We start from the raw sequence: 2,017 nt of genomic DNA, 5'->3' as shown, positions 1-2,017 counted from the left end.
TGCTCTTTAGGCCAAAGGCAGATTACCTCAAAACTTTGAATATTCCAGGATGATATACTGTAGTAAAGCTTTGTGTTCCATAGTGTGTCTGGGTCCGTGTGGAGTTCCTCAATGACCTCATCCATCCGGCTACTTTATCGTCAGCCATTTTGTCTTCAAGTGACACACACACGGACGCACGTTCGAGTACACTGAGTGTAATGAGAGTAGACGGCTGTGTCAGTGGTCTTAGGTGTGTGTGTGTGTGTGTGTGTGTGTGTGTGTGTGTGTGTGTGTGTGTGTGTGTGTGTGTGTGTGTAATGGGATGTGAGGGAGAAAACCCCTGCTCTGCCATGTGTGTGTGTGTGTGTGTGTGTGTGTGTGTGTGTGTGTGTGTGTGTGTGTGTGTGTGTGTGTGTGTGTGTGTGGGTGTGGGTGTGGGTGTGGGTGTGTGATGGGATGTGAGGGTGTGAGGGAGAAAACCCCTGCTCTGCCATAGACCAGCTTCCTGTCTAGACTCTGAATGAGCAGGCCAGCCTCACTGTGACCCAGCCAGCGTTTTCCCTGTGTGTGTGTGTGTGTGTGTGTGTGTGTGTGTGTGTGTGTGTGTGTGTGTGTGTGTGTGTGTGTGTGTGTGTGTGTGTGTGTGTGCGTCCTCCTTAACCACAAAGACCAATCATTCCTCCTTAACCACAAAGAACTGTCATTCCTCCTCAACCACAAAGACCAGTCAGGATCTCAGCGATCACTGCCTCATTGCTTGTGTCCGTAATGAGTCTGCGGTCAAACGACCACCCCTCATCACTGTCAAACGCTCCCTAAAACACTTCAGCGAGCAGGCCTTTCTAATCGACCTGGCCCGGGTATCCTGGAAGGATATTGACATCATTCTGTCAGTAGATGATGCCTGGCTATTCTTTAAAAGCGCTTTCCTCACCATCTTAAATAAGCATGCCTCATTCAAAAAATGTAGAACCAGGAACAGATATAGCCCTTGGTTCACTCCAGACCTGACTGCCCTTGACCAGCATAAAAACATCCTGTGGCGTACTGCATTAACATCGATTAGCCCCCGCGATATGCAACTTTTCAGGGAAGTTAGGAAGCAATATACACAGGCAGTTAGGAAAGCAAAGGCTTTCTTTTTCAAACAGAAATTTGCAACCTGCAGCACAAACTCCAAAAAGTTCCGGGACACTGTAAAGTCCATGGAGAATAAGAGCACCTCCTCCCAGCTGCCCACTGCACTGAGGATAGGAAACATTGTCACCATCGATAAATCCACAATAACTGAGAATTTCAATAAGCATTTTTCTACAGCTGGTCATGCATTCCACCTGGCCACCCCTACCCTGGTCAACTGCCCTGCACCCCCCACAGCAACTTGCCCAAGCCTCCCCCATTTGTCCTTCACCTAAATCCAGATAGCTGATGTTCTGAAAGAGTTGCAAAATCTGGACCCCTACAAATCAGCAGGCTAAACAATCTGGACCCTCTCTTTCTGAAATGATCAGCCGAAATTGCTGCAACCCCTATTACTAGCCTGTTCAACCTCTCTTTCATATCATCTGAGATTCCCAAATATTGGAAGGGTGCCACGGTCCACCCCCTCTTCAAGGGGGGAGACACTCTAGACCCAAACTGCTACAGACCTATATTACATTTACATTTTAGTCATTTAGCAGACGCTCTTATCCAGAGCGACTTACAGTAGTGAATGCATACATTTCATACATTTTTCTTTTCCATACTGGTCCCCCGTGGGAATTGAACCCACAACCCTGGCGTTGAAAACACCATGCTCTACCAACTGAGCCACACAGGACCCCCTATATCTATCCTACCCTGCCTTTCTAAGGTCTTCGAAAGCCAAATTAACAAACAGATTATCGACCATTTCGAATCCCACCGTACCTTCTCCGCTATGCAATCTGGTTTCAGAGCTGGTCATGAGTGCACCTCAGCCACGCTCAAGGTCCTAAACAATATCATTGTCACGTCCAGACCAGTAAAGGGGTTATTTGTTATTGTAGTTTGG

General features: G+C 47.5%; 1 non-coding gene across 1 annotated transcript; it reads right to left on the bottom strand.

The window, feature by feature from the left end:
- Positions 1-1,730: 1,730 nt before the first annotated feature.
- Positions 1,731-1,806, bottom strand: trnae-uuc (transfer RNA glutamic acid (anticodon UUC)). The gene has a single exon. It is a non-coding gene; the product is annotated as a tRNA-Glu (tRNA).
- Between the last annotated feature and the right edge of the window lie 211 nt (positions 1,807-2,017).

Source organism: Salmo salar, chromosome 06 (genome assembly GCF_965601325.2).
Source record: "Salmo salar chromosome 06, fSalSal1, whole genome shotgun sequence".
Classification (NCBI taxonomy): Eukaryota; Metazoa; Chordata; class Actinopteri; order Salmoniformes; family Salmonidae; genus Salmo; species Salmo salar.
This window is presented reverse-complemented; position numbering and strand designations above follow the sequence as displayed.